Below are 14,123 nucleotides of genomic sequence, written 5' to 3' on the forward strand. Positions count from 1 at the left end.
CAGCCCCTCTGTTTCAGCCCCTCTGTTTCTCGCCCTCTGTTTCTCAACCTCTGTTTCAGACCCTCTGATTCAGACCCTCTGTTTCAACCCCTCTGATTCAGCCCCACTCATTCAGCCCCTATGTTTCAGACCCTCTGTTTCTCGCCCTCTGTTTCAGCCCCTCTGTTTTTCGCCCTCTCTTTCAGCCCCTGTGTTTCAGCCCATCTGTTTCAGCCACTCTGTTTCTCGCCCTCTGTTTCAGCCCCTCTGTTTCTCACCCTCTGTTTCAGCCCCTCTGATTCAGCCCCTCTGTTTCTCGCCCTCTGTTTCAGCCCCTCTGTTTCTCGCCCTCTGTTTCAGCCCCTCTGTTTCTCGCCCTCTGTTTCAGCCCCACTGTTTCAGCCCCTCTGTTTCAGCCCCTCTGATTCAGCCCCTCTGTTTCTCGCCCTCTGTTTCAGCCCGTCTGTTTCTCGCCCTCTGTTTCAGCCCCTCTGTTTTTCGCCCTCTTTTTCAGCCCCTCTGTTTCAGCCCGTCTGTTTAAGCCACTCTGTTTCTCGCCCTCTGTTTCAGCCCCTCTGTTTCTCACCCTCTGTTTCAGCCCCTCTGATTCAGCCCCTCTGTTTCTCGCCCTCTGTTTCAGCCCCTCTGTTTCTCGCCCTCTGTTTCAGCCCCTCTGTTTCTCGCCCTCTGTTTCAGCCCCTCTGTTTCTTGCCCTCTGTTTCAGCCCCTCTGTTTCTCGCCCTCTGTTTCAGCCCCTCTGTTTCAGCCGCTCTGTTTCTCGCCCTCTGTTTCTGCCCCTCTGTTTCTCGCCCTCTGTTTCAGCCCCTCTGTTTCAGCACGTCTGTTTCAGCCCCTCTGTTTCAGCCACCCTGTTTCAGCCCCTCTGTTTCAGCCCCTCTGTTTCAGCCCCTCTGATTCACCCCCTCTATTTCTCGCCCTCTGTTTCAGCCCTCTGTTTCAGCCCCTCTGTTTCTCGCCCTCCGTTTCAGCCCCTCTGTTTCGCGCCCTCTGTTTCAGCCCCTCTGATTCAGCCCCTCTGTTTCTCGCCCTCTGTTTCAGCCCCTCTGTTTCTCGACCTCTGTTTCAGCCCCTCTGTTTCTCGCCCTCTGTTTCAGCCCCTCTGTTTCAGACCCTCTGTTTCAGCCCCTCTGTTTCTTCCCCTCTGTTTCTCGCCCTCTGTTTCAGCCCCTATGTTTCTCGCCCTCTGTTTCAGCCCCTCTGTTTCTCGCCCTCTGTTTCACCCCTATGTTTCTCGCCCTCTGTTTCAGCCCCTCTGTTTCTCGCCCTCTGTTTCAGCCCCTCTGATTCAGACCCTCTGTTTCAACCCCTCTGATTCAGCCCCTCTGATTTAGCCCCTCTGATTCAGCCCCTCTGTTTCTCGCCCTCTGTTTCAGCCCCTCTGTTTCAGTCCCTCTGTTTCTTGCCCTCTGTTTCAGCCCCTCTGTTTCTCGCCCTCTGTTTCAGCCCCACTGATTCAGCCACTCTGTTTTAGCCCCTCTGATTCAGCCCCTCTGATTTAGCCCTCTGATTCAGCCCCTTTGTTTCTCGCTCTCTGTTTCAGCCCCTCTGTTTCAGCCCCTCTGTTTCAGCCCCTCTGTTTCTCACCCTCTGTTTCAGCCCCTCTGATTCAGCCCCTCTGATTCAGCCCCACTCATTCAGCCCCTATGTTTCAGCCCCTCTGTTTCTGGGCCTCTGTTTCAGCCCCTCTGTTTCTTGCCCTCTGTTTCAGCCCCTCTGTTTCTCGCCCTCTGCTTCAGCCCCTCTGTTTCTTGCCCTCTGTTTCAGCCACTCTGTTTCTCGCCCTCTGTTTCAGCCTCTCTGTTTCTCGCCCTCTGTTTCAGCCCCTCTGTTTCAGCCCCTCTGTTTCAGCCCCTCTGTTTCTCGCCCTCTGTTTCAGCCCCTCTGTTTCTCGCCCTCTGTTTCAGCCTCTCTGTTTCTCGCCCTCTGTTTCAGCCCCTCTGTTTCAGCCCCTCTGTTTCAGCCCCTCAGTTTCTCGCCCTCTGTTTCAGCCCCTCTGTTTCTCGCCCTCTGTTTCAGCCCCTCTGTTTCTCGCCCTCTGTTTCAGCCCCTCTGTTTCTTGCCCTCTGTTTCAGCCCCTCTTTTTCAGCCCCTCTGTTTCAGCCCCTCTGTTTCTCGCCCTCTGTTTCAGCCCCTCTGTTTCTCGCCCTCTGTATCAGCCACTTTGTTTCAGCCCCTCTGTTTCTCGCCCTCTGTTTCAGCCCCTCTGTTTCTTGCCCTCTGTTTCAGCCCCTCTGTTTCTCGCCCTCTGTTTCAGCCCCTCTGTTTCTCGCCCTCTGTTTCAGCCCCTCTGTTTCTCGCCCTCTGTATCAGCCACTTTGTTTCAGCCCCTCTGTTTCAGCCCCTCTGTTTCAGCCCCACTGTTTCTCGCCCTCTGTTTCTCGCCCTCTGTTTCAGACCCTCTGTTTCAGACCCTCTATTTCAACCCCTCTGATTCAGCCCCACTCATTCAGCCCCTATGTTTCAGCCCCTCTGTTTCTCGCCCTCTGTTTCAGCCCCTCTGTTTCTCGCCCTCTGTTTCAGCCCCTCTGATTCAGACCCTCTGTTTCAACCCCTCTGATTCAGCCCCTCTGATTCAGCCCCACTCATTCAGCCCCTCTGTTTCAGCCCCTCAGTTTCTCGCCCTCTGTTTCAGCCCCGCTGATTCAGCCCCTCTGTTTCAGCCCCTCTGAATCAGCCCCTCTGATTCAGCCCCTCTGTTTCAGACCCTCTGTTTCAGCCCCTCTGTTTCAGCCCCTCTGTTTCTCGCCCTCTGTTTCAGCTCCTCTATTTCTCGCCCTCTGTTTCAGCCCCTCTGATTCAGACCCTCTGTTTCAACCCCTCTGATTCAGCCCCTCTGATTTAGCCCCTCTGATTCAGCCCCTCTGTTACTCGCCCTCTGTTTCAGCCCTTCTGTTTCAGCCCCTCTGTTTCTTGCCCTCTGTTTCAGCCCCTCTATTTCTCGCCCTCTGTTTCAGCCCCTCTAATTCAGCCCCTCTGTTTCAGCCCCTCTGATTCAGCACCTCTGATTTAGCCCTCTGATTCAGCCCCTCTGTTTCTCGCCCTCAGTTTCAGCCCCTCTGTTTTTCGCCCTCTTTTTCAGCCCCTATGTTTCAGCCCGTCTGTTTCAGCCACTCTGTTTCTCGCCCTCTGTTTCAGCCCCTCTGTTTCTCACCCTCTGTTTCAGCCCCTCTGTTTCTCGACCTCTGTTTCAGCCCCTCTGATTCAGCCCCTCTGTTTCAGCCCCTCTGATTCAGCCCCTCTGTTTCAGCCCCTGTGTTTCAGCCCCTCTGTTTTTCGCCCTCTGTTTCAGCCGCTCTGTTTCTCGCCCTCTGTTTCAGGCTCTCTGTTTCAGCCCGTCTGTTTCAGCCCCTCTGTTTCAGCCCCTCTGTTTCTGGCCCTTTGTTTCTCGCCCGCTGTTTCAGCGCCTTTGTTTCTCGCCCTCTGTTTCAGTTCCTCTGTTTCAGCCCCTCTGATTCAGCCCCTCTGATTCAGCCCCTCTGTTTCTCGCCTTCTGTTTCAGCCCCTCTGTTTCAGCCCCTCTGTTTCAGCCCCTCTGTTTCAGTCCCTCTGTTTCTCGCCCTCTATTTCAGCCCCCCTGTTTCTCGCCCTCTGTTTCAGCCCCTCTGTTTCTCGCCCTCTGTTTCAGCCCCTCTGTTTCAGCCCCTCTGTTTCAGCCCCTCTGTTTCTCGCCCTCTGTTTCAGCCCCTCTGTTTCTCGCCCTCTGTTAGAGCCCCTCTGTTTCAGCACCTCTGTTTCAGCCCCTCTGTTTCAGCCACCCTGTTTCAGCCCCTCTGTTTCAGCCCCTCTGTTTCAGCCCCTCTGTTTCACCCCCACTGTTTCTCGCCTTCTGTTTCAGCCCCTCTGTTTTTCACCCTCTTTTTCAGCCCCTCTGTTTCAGCCCTCTGTTTCAGCCCCTCTGTTTCTCACCCTCTGTGTCAGCCCCTCTGATTCAGCCCCTCTGTTTCTCGCCCTCTGTTTCAGCCCCTCTGTTTCGCGCCCTCTGTTTCAGCCCCTCTGTTTCTCGCCCTCTGTTTCAGCCCCACTGTTTCAGCCCCTCTGTTTCAGCCCCTCTGTTTTAACCCCTCTGTTTCAGCCCCTCTGTTTCTAGCCCTCTGTTTCAGCCAATCTGTTTCTCGCCCTATGTTTCAGCCCCTCTGTTTCAGACCCTCTGTTTCTCGCCCGCTGTTTCTGCCCCTCTGTTTCTCGCCCTCTATTTCAGCCCCTCAGTTTCTCGCCCTCTGTTTCAGCCCCGCTGATTCAGCCCCTCTGTTTCAGCCCCTCTGAACCAGCCCCTCTGATTCAGCCCCTCTGTTTCAGACCCTCTTTTTCAGCCCCTCTGTTTCAGCCCTTCTGTTTCTCGCCCTCTGTTTCAGCCCCTCTGATTCAGACCCTCTGTTTCAACCCCTCTGATTCAGCCCCTCTGATTTAGCACCTCTGATTCAGCCCCTCTGTTTCTCGCCCTCTTTTTCAGCCCCTCTGATTCAGCCCCTCTGTTTCAGCCCCTCTGATTCAGCCCCTCTGTTTCAGCACCTCTGTTTCTCGCCCTCTGTTTCAGCCCCTCTGTTTCAGCCCCTCTGTTTCAGCCCCTCTGTTTCTCACCCTCTGTTTCAGCCCCTCACTTTCTCGCCCTCTGTTTCAGCCCCGCTGATTCAGCCCCTCTGTTTCAGCCCCTCTTAATCAGCCCCTCTGATTCAGCCCCTCTGTTTCAGACCCTCTGTTTCAGCCCCTCTGTTTCAGCCCCTCTATTTCTCGCCCTCTGTTTCAGCCCCTCTATTTCTCGCCCTCTGTTTCAGCCCCTCTGATTCAGACCCTCTGTTTCAACACCTCTGATTCAGCCCCTCTGATTTAGCCCCTCTGATTCAGCCCCTCTGTTTCTCGCCCTCTGTTTCAGCCCTTCTGTTTCAGACCCTCTGTTTCTTGCCCTCTGTTTCAGCCCCTCTGTTTCTCGCCCTCTGTTTCAGCCCCTCTGTTTCAGACCCTCTGTTTCAGCCCCTCTGTTTCTTCCCCTCTGTTTCTCGCCCTCTGTTTCAGCCCCTATGTTTCTCGCCCTCTGTTTCAGCCCCTCTGTTTCTCGCCCTCTGTTTCAGCCCCTATGTTTCTCGCCCTCTGTTTCAGCCCCTCTGTTTCTCGCCCTCTGTTTCAGCCACTCTGATTCAGACCCTCTGTTTCAACCCCTCTGATTCAGCCCCTCTGATTTAGCCCCTCTGATTCAGCCCCTCTGTTTCTCGCCCTCTGTTTCAGCCCTTCTGTTTCAGCCCCTCTGTTTCTTGCCCTCTGTTTCAGCCCCTCTGTTTCTCGCCCTCTGTTTCAGCCCCACTGATTCAGCCACTCTGTTTCAGCCCCTCTGATTCAGCCCCTCTGATTCAGCCCCTTTGTTTCTCGCTCTCTGTTTCAGCCCCTCTGTTTCAGCCCCCCTGTTTCAGCCCCTCTGTTTCTCACCCTCTGTTTCAGCCCCTCTGATTCAGCCCCTCTGATTCAGCCCCACTCATTCAGCCCCTATGTTTCAGCCCCTCTGTTTCTCGGCCTCTGTTTCAGCCCCTCTGTTTCTCGCCCTCTGTTTCAGCCCCTCTGTTTCTCGCCCTCTGCTTCAGCCCCTCTGTTTCTTGCCCTCTGTTTCAGCCACTCTGTTTCTCGCCCTCTGTTTCAGCCTCTCTGTTTCTCGCCCTCTGTTTCAGCCCCTCTGTTTCAGCCCCTCTGTTTCAGCCCCTCTGTTTCTCGCCCTCTGTTTCAGCCCCTCTGTTTCTCGCCCTCTGTTTCAGCCCCTCTGTTTCTTGCCCTCTGTTTCAGCCCCTCTGTTTCAGCCCCTCCGATTCAGCCCCTCTGTTTCAGACCCTCTGTTTCAACCCCTCTGTTTCAGCCCTTCTGTTTCTCGCCCTCTGTTTCAGCCCCTCTGATTCAGACCCTCTGTTTCAACCCCTCTGATTCAGCCCCTCTGATTTAGCACCTCTGATTCAGCCCCTCTGTTTCTCGCCCTCTTTTTCAGCCCGTCTGATTCAGCCCCTCTGTTTCAGCCCCTCTGATTCAGCCCCTCTGTTTCAGCCCCTCTATTTCAGCCCCTCTGTTTCAGCCCCTCTGCTTCAGGCTCTCTGTTTCAGCCCGTCTGTTTCAGCACCTCTGTTTCAGCCCCTCTGTTTCTCGCCCGCTGTTTCAGTCCCTTAGTTTCTCGCCCTCTGTTTCAGCCCCTCTGTTTCTCGCCCTCTGTTTCAGCCCCTCTGTTTCTCGCCCTCTGTTTCAGCCCCTCTGTTTCAGAACCCTCTGTTTCTCGCCCTCTGTTTCAGCCCCTCTGTTTCTCGCCCTCTGTTTCAGCCCCTCTGTTTCAGCAACTCTGTTTCAGCCCCTCTGTTTCAGCCACCCTGTTTCAGCCCCTCTGTTTCATCCCCTCTGTTTCAGCCCCTCTGTTTCACCCCCTCTGTTTCTCGCCCTCTGTTTCAGCCCCTCTGTTTTTCGCCCTCTTTTTCAGCCCCTCTGTTTCAGCCCTCTGTTTCAGCCCCTCTGTTTCTCACCCTCTGTTTCAGCCCCTCTGATTCAGCCCCTCTATTTCTCGCCCTCTGTTTCAGCCCCTCTGTTTCGCGCCCTCTGTTTCAGCCCCTCTGTTTCTCGCCCTCTGTTTCAGCCCCACTGTTTCAGCTCCCCTGTTTCAGCCCCTCTGTTTCAACCCCTCTGTTTCAGCCCCTCTGTTTCTAGCCCTCTGTTTCAGCCACTCTGTTTCTCGCCCTCTGTTTCTGCCCCTCTGTTTCTCGCCCTCTGTTTCAGCCCCTCAGTTTCTCGCCCTCTGTTTCAGCCCCGCTGATTCAGCCCCTCTGTTTCAGCCCCTCTGAACCAGCACCTCTGATTCAGCCCCTCTGTTTCAGACCCTCTGTTTCAGCCCCTCTGTTTCAGCCCTTCTGTTTCTCGCCCTCTGTTTCAGCCCCTCTGATTCAGACCCTCTGTTTCAACCCCTCTGATTCAGCCCCTCTGATTTAGCACCTCTGTTTCAGCCCCTCTGTTTCTCGCCCTCTTTTTCAGCCCCTCTGATTCAGCCCCTCTGTTTCAGCCCCTCTGATTCAGCCCCTCTGTTTCAGCACCTCTGTTTCTCGCCCTCTGTTTCAGCCCCTCTGTTTCAGCCCCTCTGTTTCAGCCCCTCTGTTTCTCACCCTCTGTTTCAGCCCCTCACTTTCTCGCCCTCTGTTTCAGCCCCGCTGATTCAGCCCCTCTGTTTCAGCCCCTCTGAATCAGCCCCTCTGATTCAGCCCCTCTGTTTCAGACCCTCTGTTTCAGCCCCTCTGTTTCAGCCCCTCTGTTTCTCGCCCTCTGTTTCAGCCCCTCTATTTCTCGCCCTCTGTTTCAGCCCCTCTGATTCAGACCCTCTGTTTCAACACCTCTGATTCAGCCCCTCTGATTTAGCCCCTCTGATTCAGCCCCTCTGTTTCTCGCCCTCTGTTTCAGCCCTTCTGTTTCAGCCCCTCTGTTTCTTGCCCTCTGTTTCAGCCCCTCTGTTTCTCGCCCTCTGTTTCAGCCCCTCTGTTTCAGCCCCTCTGTTTCTTCCCCTCTGTTTCTCGCCCTCTGTTTCAGCCCCTATGTTTCTCGCCCTCTGTTTCAGCCCCTCTGTTTCTCGCCCTCTGTTTCAGCCCCTATGTTTCTCGCCCTCTGTTTCAGCCCCTCTGTTTCTCGCCCTCTGTTTCAGCCCCTCTGATTCAGACCCTCTGTTTCAACCCCTCTGATTCAGCCCCTCTGATTTAGCCCCTCTGATTCAGCCCCTCTGTTTCTCGCCCTCTGTTTCAGCCCTTCTGTTTCAGCCCCTCTGTTTCTTGCCCTCTGTTTCAGCCCCTCTGTTTCTCGCCCTCTGTTTCAGCCCCACTGATTCAGCCACTCTGTTTCAGCCCCTCTGATTCAGCCCCTCTGATTTAGCCCTCTGATTCAGCCCCTTTGTTTCTCGCTCTCTGTTTCAGCCCCTCTGTTTCAGCCCCTCTGTTTCAGCCCCTCTGTTTCACCCCCTCTGTTTCTCGCCCTCTGTTTCAGCCCCTCTGTTTTTCACCCTCTTTTTCAGCCCCTCTGTTTCAGCCCTCTGTTTCAGCCCCTCTGTTTCTCACCCTCTGTGTCAGCCCCTCTGATTCAGCCCCTCTGTTTCTCGCCCTCTGTTTCAGCCCCTCTGTTTCGCGCCCTCTGTTTCAGCCCCTCTGTTTCTCGCCCTCTGTTTCAGCCCCACTGTTTCAGCCCCTCTGTTTCAGCCCCTCTGTTTTAACCCCTCAGTTTCAGCCCCTCTGTTTCTAGCCCTCTGTTTCAGCCAATCTGTTTCTCGCCCTATGTTTCAGCCCCTCTGTTTCAGACCCTCTGTTTCTCGCCCGCTGTTTCTGCCCCTCTGTTTCTCGCCCTCTATTTCAGCGCCTCAGTTTCTCGCCCTCTGTTTCAGCCCCGCTGATTCAGCCCCTCTGTTTCAGCTCCTCTGAACCAGCCCCTCTGATTCAGCCCCTCTGTTTCAGACCCTCTTTTTCAGCCCCTCTGTTTCAGCCCTTCTGTTTCTCGCCCTCTGTTTCAGCCCCTCTGATTCAGACCCTCTGTTTCAACCCCTCTGATTCAGCCCCTCTGATTTAGCACCTCTGATTCAGCCCCTCTGTTTCTCGCCCTCTTTTTCAGCCCCTCTGATTCAGCCCCTCTGTTTCAGCCCCTCTGATTCAGCCCCTCTGTTTCAGCACCTCTGTTTCTCGCCCTCTGTTTCAGCCCCTCTGTTTCAGCCCCTCTGTTTCAGCCCCTCTGTTTCTCACCCTCTGTTTCAGCCCCTCACTTTCTCGCCCTCTGTTTCAGCCCCGCTGATTCAGCCCCTCTGTTTCAGCCCCTCTTAATCAGCCCCTCTGATTCAGCCCCTCTGTTTCAGACCCTCTGTTTCAGCCCCTCTGTTTCAGCCCCTCTATTTCTCGCCCTCTGTTTCAGCCCCTCTATTTCTCGCCCTCTGTTTCAGCCCCTCTGATTCAGACCCTCTGTTTCAACACCTCTGATTCAGCCCCTCTGATTTAGCCCCTCTGATTCAGCCCCTCTGTTTCTCGCCCTCTGTTTCAGCCCTTCTGTTTCAGACCCTCTGTTTCTTGCCCTCTGTTTCAGCCCCTCTGTTTCTCGCCCTCTGTTTCAGCCCCTCTGTTTCAGACCCTCTGTTTCAGCCCCTCTGTTTCTTCCCCTCTGTTTCTCGCCCTCTGTTTCAGCCCCTATGTTTCTCGCCCTCTGTTTCAGCCCCTCTGTTTCTCGCCCTCTGTTTCAGCCCCTATGTTTCTCGCCCTCTGTTTCAGCCCCTCTGTTTCTCGCCCTCTGTTTCAGCCCCTCTGATTCAGACCCTCTGTTTCAACCCCTCTGATTCAGCCCCTCTGATTTAGCCCCTCTGATTCAGCCCCTCTGTTTCTCGCCCTCTGTTTCAGCCCTTCTGTTTCAGCCCCTCTGTTTCTTGCCCTCTGTTTCAGCCCCTCTGTTTCTCGCCCTCTGTTTCAGCCCCACTGATTCAGCCACTCTGTTTCAGCCCCTCTGATTCAGCCCCTCTGATTCAGCCCCTTTGTTTCTCGCTCTCTGTTTCAGCCCCTCTGTTTCAGCCCCCCTGTTTCAGCCCCTCTGTTTCTCACCCTCTGTTTCAGCCCCTCTGATTCAGCCCCTCTGATTCAGCCCCACTCATTCAGCCCCTATGTTTCAGCCCCTCTGTTTCTCGGCCTCTGTTTCAGCCCCTCTGTTTCTCGCCCTCTGTTTCAGCCCCTCTGTTTCTCGCCCTCTGCTTCAGCCCCTCTGTTTCTTGCCCTCTGTTTCAGCCACTCTGTTTCTCGCCCTCTGTTTCAGCCTCTCTGTTTCTCGCCCTCTGTTTCAGCCCCTCTGTTTCAGCCCCTCTGTTTCAGCCCCTCTGTTTCTCGCCCTCTGTTTCAGCCCCTCTGTTTCTCGCCCTCTGTTTCAGCCCCTCTGTTTCTTGCCCTCTGTTTCAGCCCCTCTGTTTCAGCCCCTCCGATTCAGCCCCTCTGTTTCAGACCCTCTGTTTCAGCCCCTCTGTTTCAGCCCTTCTGTTTCTCGCCCTCTGTTTCAGCCCCTCTGATTCAGACCCTCTGTTTCAACCCCTCTGATTCAGCCCCTCTGATTTAGCACCTCTGATTCAGCCCCTCTGTTTCTCGCCCTCTTTTTCAGCCCGTCTGATTCAGCCCCTCTGTTTCAGCCCCTCTGATTCAGCCCCTCTGTTTCAGCCCCTCTATTTCAGCCCCTCTGTTTCAGCCCCGCTGCTTCAGGCTCTCTGTTTCAGCCCGTCTGTTTCAGCACCTCTGTTTCAGCCCCTCTGTTTCTCGCCCGCTGTTTCAGTCCCTTAGTTTCTCGCCCTCTGTTTCAGCCCCTCTGTTTCTCGCCCTCTGTTTCAGCCCCTCTGTTTCTCGCCCTCTGTTTCAGCCCCTCTGTTTCAGAACCCTCTGTTTCTCGCCCTCTGTTTCAGCCCCTCTGTTTCTCGCCCTCTGTTTCAGCCCCTCTGTTTCAGCAACTCTGTTTCAGCCCCTCTGTTTCAGCCACCCTGTTTCAGCCCCTCTGTTTCATCCCCTCTGTTTCAGCCCCTCTGTTTCACCCCCTCTGTTTCTCGCCCTCTGTTTCAGCCCCTCTGTTTTTCGCCCTCTTTTTCAGCCCCTCTGTTTCAGCCCTCTGTTTCAGCCCCTCTGTTTCTCACCCTCTGTTTCAGCCCCTCTGATTCAGCCCCTCTATTTCTCGCCCTCTGTTTCAGCCCCTCTGTTTCGCGCCCTCTGTTTCAGCCCCTCTGTTTCTCGCCCTCTGTTTCAGCCCCACTGTTTCAGCTCCCCTGTTTCAGCCCCTCTGTTTCAACCCCTCTGTTTCAGCCCCTCTGTTTCTAGCCCTCTGTTTCAGCCACTCTGTTTCTCGCCCTCTGTTTCTGCCCCTCTGTTTCTCGCCCTCTGTTTCAGCCCCTCAGTTTCTCGCCCTCTGTTTCAGCCCCGCTGATTCAGCCCCTCTGTTTCAGCCCCTCTGAACCAGCACCTCTGATTCAGCCCCTCTGTTTCAGACCCTCTGTTTCAGCCCCTCTGTTTCAGCCCTTCTGTTTCTCGCCCTCTGTTTCAGCCCCTCTGATTCAGACCCTCTGTTTCAACCCCTCTGATTCAGCCCCTCTGATTTAGCACCTCTGATTCAGCCCCTCTGTTTCTCGCCCTCTTTTTCAGCCCCTCTGATTCAGCCCCTCTGTTTCAGCCCCTCTGATTCAGCCCCTCTGTTTCAGCACCTCTGTTTCTCGCCCTCTGTTTCAGCCCCTCTGTTTCAGCCCCTCTGTTTCAGCCCCTCTGTTTCTCACCCTCTGTTTCAGCCCCTCACTTTCTCGCCCTCTGTTTCAGCCCCGCTGATTCAGCCCCTCTGTTTCAGCCCCTCTGAATCAGCCCCTCTGATTCAGCCCCTCTGTTTCAGACCCTCTGTTTCAGCCCCTCTGTTTCAGCCCCTCTGTTTCTCGCCCTCTGTTTCAGCCCCTCTATTTCTCGCCCTCTGTTTCAGCCCCTCTGATTCAGACCCTCTGTTTCAACACCTCTGATTCAGCCCCTCTGATTTAGCCCCTCTGATTCAGCCCCTCTGTTTCTCGCCCTCTGTTTCAGCCCTTCTGTTTCAGCCCCTCTGTTTCTTGCCCTCTGTTTCAGCCCCTCTGTTTCTCGCCCTCTGTTTCAGCCCCTCTGTTTCAGCCCCTCTGTTTCTTCCCCTCTGTTTCTCGCCCTCTGTTTCAGCCCCTATGTTTCTCGCCCTCTGTTTCAGCCCCTCTGTTTCTCGCCCTCTGTTTCAGCCCCTATGTTTCTCGCCCTCTGTTTCAGCCCCTCTGTTTCTCGCCCTCTGTTTCAGCCCCTCTGATTCAGACCCTCTGTTTCAACCCTTCTGATTCAGCCCCTCTGATTTAGCCCCTCTGATTCAGCCCCTCTGTTTCTCGCCCTCTGTTTCAGCCCTTCTGTTTCAGCCCCTCTGTTTCTTGCCCTCTGTTTCAGCCCCTCTGTTTCTCGCCCTCTGTTTCAGCCCCACTGATTCAGCCACTCTGTTTCAGCCCCTCTGATTCAGCCCCTCTGATTTAGCCCTCTGATTCAGCCCCTTTGTTTCTCGCTCTCTGTTTCAGCCCCTCTGTTTCAGCCCATCTGTTTCAGCCCCTCTGTTTCTCACCCTCTGTTTCAGCCCCTCTGATTCAGCCCCTCTGATTCAGCCCCACTCATTCAGCCCCTATGTTTCAGCCCCTCTGTTTCTCGGCCTCTGTTTCAGCCCCTCTGTTTCTCGCCCTCTGTTTCAGCCCCTCTGTTTCTCGCCCTCTGCTTCAGCCCCTCTGTTTCTTGCCCTCTGTTTCAGCCACTCTGTTTCTCGCCCTCTGTTTCAGCCCCTCTGTTTCAGCCCCTCTGTTTCAGCCCCTCTGTTTCTCGCCCTCTGTTTCAGCCCCTCTGTTTCTCGCCCTCTGTTTCAGCCCCTCTGTTTCTCGCCCTCTGTTTCAGCCCCTCTGTTTCTTGCCCTCTGTTTCAGCCCCTCTGTTTCAGCCCCTCCGATTCAGCCCCTCTGTTTCAGACCCTCTGTTTCAGCCCCTCTGTTTCAGCCCTTCTGTTTCTCGCCCTCTGTTTCAGCCCCTCTGATTCAGACCCTCTGTTTCAACCCCTCTGATTCAGCCCCTCTGATTTAGCACCTCTGATTCAGCCCCTCTGTTTCTCGCCCTCTGTTTCAGCCCCTCTGTTTTTCGCCCTCTTTTTCAGCCCCTCTGTTTCAGCCCTCTGTTTCAGCCCCTCTGTTTCTCACCCTCTGTTTCAGCCCCTCTGATTCAGCCCCTCTGTTTCTCGCCTTCTGTTTCAGCCCCTCTGTTTCTTGCCCTCTGTTTCAGCCCCTCTGTTTCTCGCCCTCTGTTTCAGCCCCACTGTTTCAGCCCCCCTGTTTCAGCCCCTCTGTTTCAACCCCTCTGTTTCAGCCCCTCTGTTTCTAGCCCTCTGTTTCAGCCACTCTGTTTCTCGCCCTCTGTTTCAGCCCCTCTGTTTCAGCCCCTCTGTTTCTCGCCCTCTGTTTCAGCCCCGCTGATTCAGCCCCTCTGTTTCAGCCCCTCTGAATCAGCCCCTCTGATTCAGCCCCTCTGTTTCAGCCCCTCTGTTTCAGCCCCTCTGTTTCAGCCCCTCTGATTCTCGCCCTCTGTTTCAGCCCCTCTGATTCAGACCCTCATTTTCAGCCCCTCTGTTTCTCCCCCTCTGTTTCAGCCCTTCTGTTTCAGCCCCTCTGTTTCTTGCCCTTTGTTTCAGCCCCTCTGTTTCTCGCCCTCTGTTTCAGCCCCTCTGATTCAGCCCCTCTGTTTCAGCCCCTCTGATTCAGCCCCTCTGATTTAGCCCTCTGATTCAGCACCTCTGTTTCTCGCCCTCTGTTTCAGCCCCTCTCTTTCAGCCCCTCTGTTTCAGCCCCTCTGTTTCTCACCCTCTGTTTCAGCCCCTCACTTTCTCGCCCTCTGTTTCAGCCCCGCTGATTCAGCCCCTCTGTTCCAGCCCCTCTGAATCAGCCCCTCTGATTCAGCCCCTCTGTTTCAGACCCTCTGTTTCAGCCCCTCTGTTTCAGCCCCTCTGTTTCTCGCCCTCTGTTTCAGCCCCTCTATTTCTCGCCCTCTGTTTCAGCCCCTCTGATTCAGACCCTCTGTTTCAACACCTCTGATTCAGCCCCTCTGATTTAGCCCCTCTGATTCAGCCCCTCTGTTTCTCGCCCTCTGTTTCAGCCCTTCTGTTTCAGCCCCTCTGTTTCTTGCCCTCTGTTTCAGCCCCTCTGTTTCTCGCCCTCTGTTTCAGCCCCTCTGTTTCAGACCCTCTGTTTCAGCCCCTCTGTTTCTTCCCCTCTGTTTCTCGCCCTCTGTTTCAGCCCCTATGTTTCTCGCCCTCTGTTTCAGCCCCTCTGTTTCTCGCCCTCTGTTTCAGCCCCTATGTTTCTCGCCCTCTGTTTCAGCCCCACTGTTTCTCGCCCTCTGTTTCAGCCCCTCTGATTCAGACCCTCTGTTTCAACCCCTCTGATTCAGCCCCTCTGATTTAGCCCCTCTGATTCAGCCCCTCTGTTTCTCGCCCTCTGTTTCAGCCCTTCTGTTTCAGCCCCTCTGTTTCTTGCCCTCTGTTTCAGCCCCTCTGTTTCTCGCCCTCTGTTTCAGCCCCACTGATTCAGCCACTCTGTTTCAGCCCCTCTGATTCAGCCCC

The sequence above is a fragment of the Chiloscyllium punctatum genome, unplaced genomic scaffold (assembly GCF_047496795.1).
Source record: "Chiloscyllium punctatum isolate Juve2018m unplaced genomic scaffold, sChiPun1.3 scaffold_54, whole genome shotgun sequence".
NCBI lineage: Eukaryota > Metazoa > Chordata > Chondrichthyes > Orectolobiformes > Hemiscylliidae > Chiloscyllium > Chiloscyllium punctatum.